We start from the raw sequence: 14258 nt of genomic DNA, 5'->3' as shown, positions 1-14258 counted from the left end.
TTCCTGGTTCTTGTCACTATGCTTATACTCATGTCAGAAATGGCTTAATCCTTAAGGACAAGCCTTGAGAGTATATTATACAAACTGTAGAATAGGTGAATGTCAAAACACAGTCGAGCCATACAAACAGTGCTTGAGAACAGTCTGGAGAACATCCCTGCTCTATGTCATATGGGAGTGGAAAAGTCTATAATGGCCAGGGTTGCATGGGGAAAATTGTCTCAAATTCACATGGGGGAAGTTGGAGGGGGTTGTGGGTTCTTGGACATCGGCCACTAACTCTGCAGCTTTGTTGCTCAGCAACTGCTACTGTTTATGAGCTCAGTTTTTCTGAATTATTTTCCCCTCCCCCTTCGTATTTCCCTCTTTGGCTCACGCTCAGTGTCTCTTTCCTACTTCGTCGCTTAATCCTCCAGCCACTCCCAAAGACTTTAAGAATCCTACTTTAGAATCATAATCGAAAATGTTTTAATCAAAAAGTGACACCTGTTACACTGCAGGAGTAAAAAAGGTATCACGGTTACGTATGTTATTTGCTTTAGACAGCATATGTTTTAAAAAGAAGTTGGGGTGGCATCTTTTCCCATGATAATGAGGCTTAATGAGTACAAGAAGAGGTTTTAAATGTGCACATGTTTTGATACATTTTAATTTTCTCATAATATTGCTCATCCATAAAAGCCCGGTCTATACATTGGTATGAATCACAGGATTTGTAGATTAAAGTACATTAGAGTTTCATTAAAGTATTGATCTAGTCCAAGGGTGTCAAAAAATGTGTTTTTAAAAACGACCAGACATTAGTGTTAACTCAAAAAATTTACACAAATAAAGGAATCATACGAATACAATCCATAAAATGTTATATTTAATAAAGTGGAATTACAGAGGCAAAAAATGTATTGAATACGCTATGAAAATATGTGTAGTACACCAAGGCAAAGCAATCCAGCAGCTGATTTCACTAAGTACTTCTACTGTATCCCCTATCTGTGCACATAAGAATCAGCTGGAATAGTGTATGTGGATAGTTTAGAAAAAGGCTAATCACTTCTGAATTCAAGTATACAAACATCTCATGTTGAATAATAGCAAATAGCTCTCCCAAGACCTTTGCCACAAGATGGTTGTACTACTGTAATGACCCAGTCTATCGTTGGGCCACACAGTGTGATTAAAGCCATGGATGCAAAGATGACTATGTGTGTAAAAATAAGTGGTAGCTTAGTGGATAAGTTTTCTGATCGGAAGGTCATGGATTTAAATCCCAGCAATACCAAGCTGCCACTGCTGGGCCCTTGAGCGTCAAGTTAAGTAAAGAGGCTTTTATTGTCATTTCTACTATACACAGTGGTACACAGTAAAAACAAAACAACGTTCCTCCGGAACCCTGGTGCTACACTAAACAACAACATAAAGCTACAACACAACACAAGCTACATAAAGTGCATTGAGTGCAACCTAGTGCAAACAGTGCAGACAAAAAAACAGTACAGACAGACAACACAGGACATGACACAAAACCAAGATAGCGCCAACCAGTAAACCTACTGTATACTTGGTTATACAGTACTGTGAACTGTATAAACTATACCCGGGAGTGAATATAAGAACACAATGTAGTGCAAAAATACAGCAGCAGTCAAGATGTGCAGAAGACAGCATGTAAACAGTGTAGTATAATACAGTATAACAAAGTCGAAGGTGCAAAAAAGCATGTAAACAATATAGTAGTTGAAGGTGCAAAAGATGGCATGTAAACAGTAATACAGTGAAAGGTGCAAAAAACTGCAAAAAACTGCAGTAAAAGAGTGTAGTACAGTCAAATATAAATAATAATATGGCCTTTAACCACTCAAAAAGACCTCTTTAAAGACTTTGGGCACCATGTACAGTTGTCACAGAGAAAACAATAGGCAATTATTTATTTATCTGTGTGGCTTTCTTGAGGTAATACTAATGCCTGGTCAAAAGTAGTTCATGTGAATTGCTGCATTGGAACTGTATTTAAAAAAATGTTGAAGGGGTTGAATAATTATTTTTCCCACTAAATCTGTTAATTTTTTTGGCATTTGTCCAAACACTTGCAAAAAGAATTAAGCATATATGATCTACAAAACAGATTCACAAATGATTATTTATTACCAAACAAACCTCATAATTTTCTAAAGTACTTTAAAAGAAATACATCTACAATTCTGCAATGCAAAAAATGATGCAGATATTGGTCCTAAGCTTCGGCTTCAGTTCAAACAGATTAGGGAAAATGAGACCTCAGTTATTTTGTCTCTGGAATGATATTTGGTGCCAGACAGGGTCGTCTGAAAATTTCAAAAGTACTGAACTTCTGGGATTTTTATATTTTTATGAAAAAACACATCCTACAGTTCTACAGGAAGGATGAGTGTTTTGAGAGGGGTCAGAGCAGAATGGCCAGACTGGTTTGTGCTAACAAAAAGACTAAAAACAAAAAATCTCAGAATGCACAATATTCCAGACCTTAAGGTGGTTGGAGGTACAAGAGCAGAAGACCACATTTGGTTTTACTCATGTCATCCAAGAACAGGAATCTGGCTACAGTCTGCACAGGCTCACCCAAACTAGGCAGATGTTAATTGTCCATTTTCATTGAACCTGTCGACAAAGGTTTGAAGTTGCCATTCTAAATGAATGTTTAATTAAATTCAAAGGTTAAATCTTAAAAAATATATATATAAGTGCCGAAATAGAACAAAACTATCTCACTTAAACTAGGAGACCTGAACCTGTTACAGCATGACAATGCCACTGTGCACAAAGCCAGCTCCTGAAGACAACTCGGTTTGGAGTGGAAGATCTTGATTGGCCTGCTATAGAGCTCTGACCTCAAACCTATTGAAAACCTTTGGGATAAACTGGAACAATGACTGCACCCCATAATTTCTCATCCTACAGTACTTGAGTTAACTAACACCCTTGTGTCTGAATGATCACTAATTTCCACAAGTTTCTCCAATGAACATATTTCCAAAGGGTGAAGGTAAGTATAACACCAAATGAAGACTAAATGTTAAATGTGATGTTGCAATATAAAATACTTTTGTCAGTATAGTAAATCTCTATGAATTCAGATATTCATAAACTGCTAATGATATGAAAATCTTTTATAATCTTATATAAACAAATATATGACTGAATATCTGTACAATTTTATTTTTATTTATTTATTAAATGTATTAAATATAGTTTATTTATTAAACATAGAGCTTTTTATTTTAATTATTTCTACCCTCACAAAAAAGGATCTGTATGGTTATTTATTACTTGTTATATTAAATAAATAAGAAGTATAATAATAATAATAAAACAAAAATGTATATGTGATTTCCACCATTAAATCAATAAAAAATTTATGAAACCCCACAAAAATAAACCACTATTCTCAAATATGAAATAGAGAGGAACCAAAGCGTTCAAGTATTTGTATCTATTAAGCTTGACCTTGTCTTATTAAACAAAATCTAACCTAATAAGAAAGCTCCAGGGAGAATAGGCTCTGACCTTAATAATCTCAGGGGACATCTTCAATCTTACCCATTGCATATAATTTTGCATTCCTTACTTACTCTATATTTTGGGTAAATTGTATGAGTTAGACTTTCCCCTTGCCAGGATTTAAATCTTTGTTTTCTCGTCACATCAGCTCTTAAATCTAAGCCAAATATTGACTTTAGAAATCACAACAATTGATTAAAAAAAGATTAATGACAAAAAATACACAATTGATTTTGACCCATACTTATGAGCCAGGTTTGAAATGAAAGAAATATAATGTATCACAATATATATTTAATGAATTTTATATTGCAATAAAACATCTTTGAGCTATTAAAATGGTTAAGCATAGAAGGAAAAACATTTTGCTAGAAACCTTTTAAGGTTATGGCGAGTCTTTTTTAAATCAGTGAGCCAAAAAAATAATAATAATTTCTCGCAAAATATTTTTCTTTCCATGATGAAAAGTTACTAACTACCTACAACAAACTACTAAAATAGTTGCAGAGAGCGAAAAAAAAAAAAAGATAAAAAATAAGTACCACTACTGTCATGATTTACCCTAATGAATGTCATGTAATTAGAAGAATACAAGTTTCGTATTGCTTTATTAAGTTTGGAGAGGGTAAGCTTTGCACCAGTCATTTTAATTATGGCCAGATGCAATTATTTAAAATAGTTGTGTCAGCTCTAGTAGTCAATTAGGCTACTATTGGACTAGAATTTCTGGGCTTTTCTTCAACTTGGATAATAAAAAGCCACTTCCTGGGCTCTGGGGATTTTACATGTTCTAATGTCTGCACCTTTCAGCAAAAATGCATAATTGGACTGGCGTTGTTGATTTTGTGACTAGTAGAAGTTTTGCTTTTGTAGAGCCTTTTTTTTTTTTTTTTTACTTTTAAAAATGCTGTAATTAAAACAGGATCTAATTTTTATGTGCAGAACCCCAACAGGGATCAAAATATACATTTATAAAAGATTGATTACAAGTTTATTAGTAACTCAGTTTAAAGTTAAGAATACCAGTCAACTTTTCACGTGTATAAATGAGGTAATTTTGGATAAGGGTTTTTGCCAAATTTCATAAATGTAAATGGTTTAATGCTGTAAAAAAACAACAAAATGCTATTAGGAAATGACTAAGGTAATAATGAGTATTAATAAGATGAAGTATTAAAAACATGTTTACTTGATTACAAATAGGCATTTTGATTGAGAATTTTTAATTTAGGTAATGCAAAATTTGTTTTTTTATCATTAACCTCTTTAGGCCTTTAGTATTTTAAGTTGTACATAATATAGATATTACACTTTGCGGCTAAAAGTATGTGGACACCGTACCATCACAACAAACACTTGCTTTTCGAACATTTGATTCCAGATGGCTTTGTGTGAGTGTGGCTGCAGGGATTTTTTGCTCATTTACACACATGTGTATTAGTGCGGTCAGGCACTCTTGTTGCATGAGAAGGTCTGGGGTGCAGTCAGTTTTTCAGTTCATCCCAAAGGTGTTTAGTGAGGTTGAGGGCTCTCTGCAGGTCACTTGTGTGCTTTTTCTCTAACCCGACAATTCATGTCTTCATGGATTTTGCATACAGGGGCATTTTGATGATGGAATGCAGCATTTGATCCAGGTAAGAGAAATTAAAGGCTACAAAGACATTATACATTATTGTCTGATTTCAGCTTTATGGCAACAGGACCCAAATATGGGTGTGATGATCAGGTGTCCAAAAATATTTAACTGTACTTTACCCTTTTGTTAAAATATCCTTGTACATTTTTCTGTCTACATGATGAGTGAGTGAGTGCTTTCTGAAAAAAATCTATTGCCGAACATTTGGTGGTGGGTTTTCTGTCTTACAATTCTTCTCATCATCTGTATGCACCAGATCCATTGCTAGGTAATTGGCTGTAGGTCTGGATAATTCCAACTTCTGGAGTGTTGCTGCAGCTGGTGGGGTTGGTGGATCTGGTTCATCTCTGGATCTAAGAAGTGTAAATAGTGTTGGCCCTGAAACCATTGTGATTATACTGGAAGTCTGTGGTATGGCTTAGTTTTGGTGAAGGGTGCCATAATATATCACCAGCTTTAGATTAGCATTTCATTGTTGAGGGTGGATGCCATGTCAAGCCATTTAGTTTTTTTTAGCACTTAAACGGCAGATTCATCCTCTGAATTGTCTTTATTTAAAGATTAAAAAAAATATTCAGCATTGTCTACTACCTTTATTAAATTCTTTGTTACAGTTAAAAAACAGTGATTACACTTCTTTGGCTGTCAGTCTTCAGGAGCATCCATGTCTGAGAATATCTGTTGTGGTATTGAAGAATGAAGTTGGGAAAACTCTTTTTATCCCTTGAGCAGGTGCAATCAGACCCAGTCAAAACAATGTCAGTTCAGTTCAAATGTTTATTTTGAGTCAGTGGAGCTATCTTTGTACTTGAAAATATATAGGTCAAAATATTCCACATCATCTTTGTAAACAAATTGTCTATGGGCATTCCACAACACATGAGAGTGTTGACATTTTGCTTGCATATTCATGACCATTTTCTATTTATTTACTGAAGCTCTTATTCCTGAGCTTTCCATTATCTGAGCTGATTATTATATAAAGCTTACTTAGCATTTGAGTTACTAAGATTTGGATTAACCTATTAAATTCAAACCAAATAAACTAATAACTAAATAGTAAACATAAAATGGAATGTTAATGACACAATTTTAATCACTAAAAGAATAAAAAAAATGCATCATGAATCCTAGGGGTGCACCTGGACCCCACATTGAGAACTATAGCAGTATAACATTACCATTGGCAGGCTGTGCATTCCACACCTAGGAATTCACTGGTGTCCTGCCTGAATCAATCCACCTCCTAATACCATCATTATGATACCATAACTACAAAAACCATCAATATTATATAGAAACACAGTATAACAGAGTGCTGCATTACAGACGGATATCTCATGCAGTGAGAATGAGTATCATTACTAAAGCAAGAAATCCAATAAACACAATTCAACAAGCCTTCTTTTTCTGCAGATACAGTTGCTTTGGCCGCATACATCATTTCTAGCATAAGCATCAATATTAACTTCATAAAATGTTTTCTGTGCATTTCTGTGCATTATTTTCAGTGCATTACTGTTTTCCTGGGCATTTCATTTAAAATTAAGGCAAGTTGTGTGTTTTTGTGCAAATCCTTCAGGAAACAAAACACAAGTATAAATGGTTAATAAATAAGCTTAGCAACTGTTTTGAACAGTCTTCACTGACCTTTCCTTACGATGACAAGCTTTCCTTGTAAATGTTCTTGTATGTATTCTTGTGCCCAAATCTTTTTCTTGTCCTCTTTTGGCCATTGTGGAATTAAAAAATAGCTATTAAAATCACATGAATATATTTAAGCTTGTGTAGTTTGCAGCAGATGCAAGTTATGAGCTTAAAATAGTACCCTCTCTGGCCATCCAATTAAAATCACATGAAAATGCTTAAATGGCGCCTTGGAGTGCCCAAACCACAGTCTGATAGGTTAAAGCAACAGCTTCAAGCAACAGCGTTTATGCTAAAAAAATCCTGCAGGTGCTGACTTTGAGGGCTTTACATTAGATATCTTTGACCCCAGCAACACTCTATAAAACACTAGGAAATAAAATAGACTATTGGGAATAATTTTATACACAATCATGGACAAAAATATATTAAAATGTAAGTCGGTGATTCTGACAGATCTGACATATGGTGCACTACAATATTACAAAAAGGCAAGAGGACAAGTTTGCCTATAAACCTTAAAATAAAAGGCATGTGCATTCAAAAGATAATTTCATACTTCTTATAGGTGTACATTAGTAAAAATGTTATATTAGAAAATGAACGCATTCATTACACAAATATCACACAGGCAGCAATTAAAATGAAAGAGCGTGCAAGTGAAATTAACCACTTCTAATAATTTTTGAGTGCGGGGATTTGGATGTGATTGTACGGACAGAAAACATGACCGATTTCTATATCCGTTGAAACGTTTAATCAGCAGGCATTGTTTTTTGATAAATTTGTTGGATGGATGATCCTCAACTTCACTTGCCCTCTGAGAAATGATTTGAAACGATCACAGCCGGAACAGTGAGAGGGACCAAAGGAAAATAAATTTTCTTTTATAATAAGACAGAATTTCGAGAGGCACACTTGAGTGGAGTGCTTTAATGCAGTATGGCTCATTAAACTCTGCTGACTGGGCCTGGGTGGCAGATGAACATTAGCTTCACAGTCCATAACACAGAGCTGCAGTCTTCAGGCGACTGTTTAGTAGGCGTTCTGCAGAGCCGAGAGAACTCTTCCACTCTACTTTCCAGCTGACCTACCAAGGCAATGTATCAACTTAGCTTAGATATGCAACTTAGCTTAGAAAACGGCACACTGAAACACATTGAATACAATTATAATGAAATATTTGCGATGTGCTTAGTTAAGTTGGTGTTGTCATAGTACAATTACAATAGAGTTTAATGTGGGAAAAAGGTCAAACATAGTGATAAGTGTCAGGTTGCACTGTTGGCTTCTAATTTTTTCAAAGAACAAAACATTTTATCCAGTAAAAAGATAGTGAATACTGCAAACACTGGACTTAAAATTCCATAATGCAACACAATACAATTGCTTTGAGTTGTGGTACAGACTAAGCTTAGATAGTTATCTGTGAGATGACTATGATGGTGTTTTGATGTTTTTATTAGCATGACTTTTGGAAGCTGTTCTGTTTAAGTGGAGTGTACAGATAAGGAGGTAAGAATACTAAACAGACTAAACAAATAATTAAAGTACTTCTGCATTGTTGTCTTTACATATAAATGAGGCAAAAGGCTCGAGCTAAACGCAACTCTCAGCATGCAGTCAAATAATAGTTTGGGTAAATCATTAAACGAAGGGAAATACTGTATAAGAGTATTCCAATGAAATATGAATTACATTCCAAAATAAATCTCAGATGCAAGTGAAGATTAATTTTTAAGATTAATATGCACAGAGATCAATGTGGATATTTCTTTTAATTTACTAGCACCTAGTAATTTTTTATGTCAGATCTGTGATGAGCATTAAGAAAACTAACAGGCACTAAAACAGCTTCAAGCAGCGTTTTCTATTAGATGAGCAAAACGTTGCCTCAGTTGTCACTCTCTGTCTTACTATTACTGGGAATTAAGTGATAATGCATGCAGGAGCTTTTTTATAAAAATGACACAAATGTCACTATGTATGAATCAATAATAAAATTACAGCACAGAAGGATTTGACAATTGTGGTGATTTTATTTTTTGGAGTTGTTCAGACAACACAAATCTTTGTGTCAGTTTTTTTTTTATATTGTCAAAAAGTGTTTGCTTCAGTGTTTTATTAATTTTAACTTTATTTAAAAAGCATCAGTAGCCTCTGGAGTTGAGGCAATTTTCTGCTTTTTGTTATCATGTTAATATTTCTCTATTATATTTCTTTCTATCTACACCAGATTGTGTTTTGGAAAAGCAAAGCCAAATCGCACTGGGTTTTAAATTCACTTTGGAGACAGCAAAATTAGGAGTTAAAGGTATATAAATGAACTTGTAAATTAACTAGGTGGCTAGTTTTTTTTTTTTTTTTCCACACGAGTAAATTAGACTGAAATAAATTTAGAGTTTTCATATTGTAATTTGCTCAAAAAGACGAAAGTGTACTGGAGCAGATTACCATATTTATGTATACTAAAAGCCAATGTTAATTATTAGAAATCAAAATCATAGCTTAAGGCCACAAAATCGGCCTTTTTATGTGTTATGCAAATTATCAAGTTGTTTTTCTTCTGACTTCAATGAAGTTAACTGCATTCCCAGAGCTTTGATTTTAAACTGATGGTGACAACCCATCTAATTACAAATAGCTTTATTATGCCATTAAAGGGAATCTGTTTTAAAAGCATCCATTGGTGAAGAAATTCGTAAAACACATAATGGTCCTGGCAGCATAAATACATATCTGGTGTTAGTGCTTTTTTGGAGTCAGAGGGAAACCTCTGAACGTTTTTAACAAGAAAGTCTTCAGGGCAGAGAACCTTTGGTTTCTGTGTCATACTTAAAATGTAAAAAAGCAAAAGAGATGGTTGAGCGAATGACTATAATACTAAATGTAACTTCAGATGGATAAAAAGAATGGTGTTTTTAAATAATAAGACTCAGTGTTTTAAGCCAGTGTTTAAAGGTAACAGTAAAATCCCACCCCACCTTCAACAGGATGTTTGATTTTCTTACATTTTATTTGAAGCTGTCAATCAGTTAATCAATAATCATTTATTTGTGTATATTTTCTCTGCATTTTATAGATGTATTTGCTGTATGTTTATTTATTTATTGCAGCCGGCTACATAGGCACATTTGATATAACTACATTCACTGACACTTTTAAAGATGAATAGTTGTACGCTTTCTGAGGGATACAGGTTATATGTTCCATCATTCCAAGGACAAAAGCTAGAAATAGCTTTATACTCAACTGAAGCATTATTCCATCCTTCATTCTGTATAAAAGAGACTTTTTTAATAATGCAGCTTGAAATCTTACCATTATAGAAGTGATTAATGAACAATAAGCATTTAATGAGTTCTTCCAGCTTTAATAAATTTTTGTGTGAGATATTCCTGTGATAAACAGCATAAAAATGGTTGCTTTTTATTGTAATGTTACAAGTTTCCAAAGGTATGGAATCTTTTCAATGATGAGCCCCATGCTGAAAGCCATAAAAGTAATTTGCCTGTATCCAATACAATACATATGCAAAAGGTTGACAAATTAACGGGAAAAAAAACAAACAACAACATAAATTGTGGTACTCAGGGGCTGAGTCATCATGAGCCAGCAAAACTGCTTCAGTTAGCTTTGGCACAGATTATACACATCTCTAGAAATGTCCTGAAAAGAAAACACTATTCATCTAAATGATTTCTCTTTAGTTGGTGTTTTGGGGATGGTGGTGAAAAATGCTGTCTTATATATTACTGCCAAATCCTCTACAGGTATTCAAACTGGGTTGGGATTGTGGTGATTAAAAAGGTAATAGCATGTGATTTACATGGTTTTCAACCCCTGAATCTGTAAGTGAGCTTCCATGCCTGTTGACAAACCATTCATTCAGGAACTAATAATTCTTAGTTTTTAGGACTAAGTGCAGTCAGAAAATGTTTCTGAGTGGATTAGTCCATGCATTAGCAAAAGTCACTATTTTTAGGTGGTTTGGTACAGGAAGAGAGCAGCAATTTGAGATTTTTGGTGACTTGGTCCAAATGTAGTGAAAAGCAACACTACATTTCTTCTTATTGTGGTCCAAGTGTAGTCAGAAATTAATGTTTCTGGCTGATTAAGTGCACAGATTTTTCCCAAAATATTCAATCGCAAATATTTTTGGAATTGTTTGGTTAATGAATAGTCAGATGACAATTTTTCTTAATGGTTTGTTCCATATGTACACAATTTATTTTTCACTTGGTCCATGTGTATTTAAGAACTATTATTTAGGGTAGTTTGGTCCATGTGAACTCAGCAATTAATACTACTTGCTGCTTTGGTCTTTATGTAATCAGAAGCCAATGTATGTTTCTTGTTGGTTGGGTCCACGTGTAGCTAGAAAAAATGTTTGTGGGCAATTAGTCCAAAGCTAGTCAGACATCAAAATTTTTTTAGTCCACATCTAGTCACAAATAATTGTATTACCCTTGCATTTTTTTTTTATCTCAATGATGCCAAGAAAAATAACTTGATCTTAGGCAAACAATTTCTTAAGATAATGGAAATAATTGTGCTAAAAAGAAATTCAATAATAACAGATGGTTTTTCTGACTGTCTGTACTAAACACATCAAATGAAGAACAGCACATTTTGTGAACTGTGTGAAATATAATAAATCACATAGCAATGCAGTTATTATGTTTTGGTAGCTACAGGGTCCTCATTCTTCATCCAAAATAAACACACACACTGTTATGAATCTTTTCTACTAGATTTAAAAGCAGCTCTATATTTTTTTTTTTAGATATTACAAGAAATTTAATTAGATGGTTAAATCTCTGTGCATTGCATTAAATACAAATTTATATATATATATATATATATATATATATATATATATATATATATATATATATATATATATATATATATATATATATTTATTTATTGTGTGTGTGTGTGTGTGTGTGTGTGTGTGTGTGTGTGTGTGTGTGTTTGTAAATCTGTGTATAAAATGTGAATTACAAATTTCTTAACAGTATTTAAATAGGACAAATTTCTTTAACCCCATTTATGTGCAGTCTGCCATTAAACAAAATTCAGTGCATAATATTAAATCCTCTATAGCCTTTGAATCATATTATTTTTAATTAATACTTATTTTACTTAACACACTAATTTAGACAGCCTTAGGTTTGTTCAGGGACTGGAGTTTTTCTCAGAATTGTCATTGTTGTTCAGACTCATGTAGGACAGCAACAAATGGTGAGGGATATTGATTCTAAATCTTTCTCTGTAGCAGTGCATGTGATGTTATATTGAGTGTCAAAAGAATACCAAACAGTGCTCAGTCTTTGTCATATTCCAACAGCACATGGCATTTTTGATAACAGTGTGCACATGTGGCTGACTGTGTGTCTATGTTTGTGTGTAAGAGAGTTATAAAGAGAGAAAAAGAGAGAGTGAGAAAGAGGGAGAGAGAGAGAGAGAGAGAGAGAGAGAGAGAGAGAGAGAGAGAGAGAGAGAGATACTGTATGTGTGCATGTGTTTGTGTGTGTGTTGAGAGGGACTTGGGTACATGGTACGGAGAATGATTCATTTATTTCCGAGCCACTGTTGGCTATAAGAAACGGGTCATCTCAGCAGCAGTCTCCGTCATCTGGTATATCCTTCAAGAGCTGAGTACAGAAAGAAAACTAAACAAACACAACAGCAGCTGATGCACACACTCACGAATGCAATCCATTTAGTTTATCATTAACTAATAATTACTGTATTTCTATTAACCAATAACTATATTGTCACTGGTGCTGATATTATGGGCTGCTTAAATCTGACCTTATTTAAATTCTAAACCTTTTCTTACAACTATTTCTTATAATGATTGTTTCAACAAGAATCCAAACTAATCTCTTTTGGGACACTGGTTACCAGGAAACAATCTGATGTGGACACCAAAAAGAACCCTTACATTGATGTTTGTTTAATCTTGAAAGACAGGGGGCTTAGTGCTTCTAACGAATCTATGTCATTGATTGCATTGACTATTGCTGGTAAACTCTAGTCTTAATGTAGACTTCCAGGAAGAATCTAGGTTTCGGTGCCTCATAACACACAGTACTGTAAATTATAATGTGACCTCCTTTTTAATCATCATTTTTCTCATTATTGTACTGTATACAAGACAAAAGTAAAGCAGCCATGATTCAGCAGGTTGCTAGTGCCAGGGTATGCATAACTGCTTAATTTAAATGTAAAAAGATTAATAACTGTTTAACATTTAAATTACCGTAATTTCCGGACTATAAAGCGCACCCATATATATATTTTTAACATAAATAAGCCGCACCTGTCTACACTAATGAACTTTACATAGGCTTTAACAAAAGACACGTTACACACGGTGTAATGGGTGAAATATGTTGCGCTTCCTTCAGGAGCAGAGCGGTATTTTGGGAAAAGACCGGGAAAGCCTTTTTTCCGGTATTACTGCGTGTGTTCAAGACGAGGATTATGTGTTTATAATTTTCTGATGCTGAGTTTCTTTGACTAACCCGTAATGCTGTTGCCAAGAAAAATAAAAAAGCACGAGTTTTGGAAACCTGTCTGTGCTTATATGATTTCTGTTGCAACTGGAGTTAGCGAGCTCTCCCTTTACCCAGACTCAACGCACTACAACGGCTTGTATCTAAACAGTAGCCGACCAAGAAAGTCATTGTTAGCTGTCTTCCTCCTTCCTTTCACAACTATTTCTCTCGGAAGTTTATCTTTTGCATCGTTGTGCAGTTAAATAAATTAAATAACTAAATAAATAATATATTAAATAAATAAATTAGCCGCTTCGTTGTTTAAGCCGCGGGGTTCAAAATGTAGGAAAAAAGTAGCGGCTTATAGTCCGAAAACTACAGTATGCCATTTAATTACTTACAATTATTCCCCTTGTTCTTTAGATAATAAAACCAAAATTGATCCTAAAGTTGACAGTTTACTTTAACAATACATTTAGCTTTTTCTCATCACAGTAAAATATTGCATTATTGCAATGCTACATACTGCTTTACTGAGCTGCCCAGGATAAAGGTCCACATCTGATTTAACAATAGCTCAAACTGGTTTATGGTCTCTGCTTTAGGACGACTTAGCTATCACTTAAATCAAGTATTCCATCTAAAATATGAAACCCATGTGCACAAAGCACACCATTTACAATTTGAAGCAAGCACATTTCCATTAACATTAATGTGTGCAATTTATTTGCATGCTTCTCATGGACAGGTTTATAGTTAAGCTAATATACTCATAAATATTGTATGTTTGAACAATGGCCATTTCATAATATTGCAGTTTATAATAGGAAAAAAAAAAAATGAAAATCCTCCTTCTTAGACGTGTACTGATCTCAGTCAGAAGCATCATTCATCTGCTGGACAGTGCTATTCTCATGAGTACTGTAATCACA

The sequence above is a fragment of the Silurus meridionalis genome, chromosome 15 (genome assembly GCF_014805685.1).
Source record: "Silurus meridionalis isolate SWU-2019-XX chromosome 15, ASM1480568v1, whole genome shotgun sequence".
Lineage (NCBI taxonomy): Eukaryota > Metazoa > Chordata > Actinopteri > Siluriformes > Siluridae > Silurus > Silurus meridionalis.
This window is presented reverse-complemented; position numbering follows the sequence as displayed.